A 456-nucleotide genomic window follows, 5' to 3' on the forward strand; every position below is an offset into this window, starting at 1 on the left:
TGTCAGCATGCCTTGAGTTGAAAACTTGTCATTCAATCCAAGTGAGTCCTCGTGTGTTTATGTTTGTTTACTGAATGTTTTTCTTACTGACGTCATCTTGGGTCAAATCACCACCGCTCCCGCCCTTTCTCAGGTAAACCTACAGGTATGTAACTGAGTGTGCATTCTCCCCCACTCCCCCCCCCCCAAATAACAACTCTCTTATGGAGGTAAATCATATATTTGTGAGTTTTTTGTCCGTACAAATGTTTCAAACAAATAATATATGTTCACAAGTTTAAACTTTTACTAGTTTTATTTTATCGTCACTAAGATTGTTAAGTTCCTTGGTCCAAGCTTACAACCATTTCTACCGACCCTGAATACCTTAACACTACCTCAGTTTCAGACGTGCTTCCCAAACACGTACAACTCAACAAGAAGGGAATGCGGTGTCGTAATGTTATCGTAGCAAAA

The sequence above is a fragment of the Branchiostoma floridae genome, chromosome 4 (assembly GCF_000003815.2).
Source record: "Branchiostoma floridae strain S238N-H82 chromosome 4, Bfl_VNyyK, whole genome shotgun sequence".
NCBI classification, from domain to species: Eukaryota; Metazoa; Chordata; class Leptocardii; order Amphioxiformes; family Branchiostomatidae; genus Branchiostoma; species Branchiostoma floridae.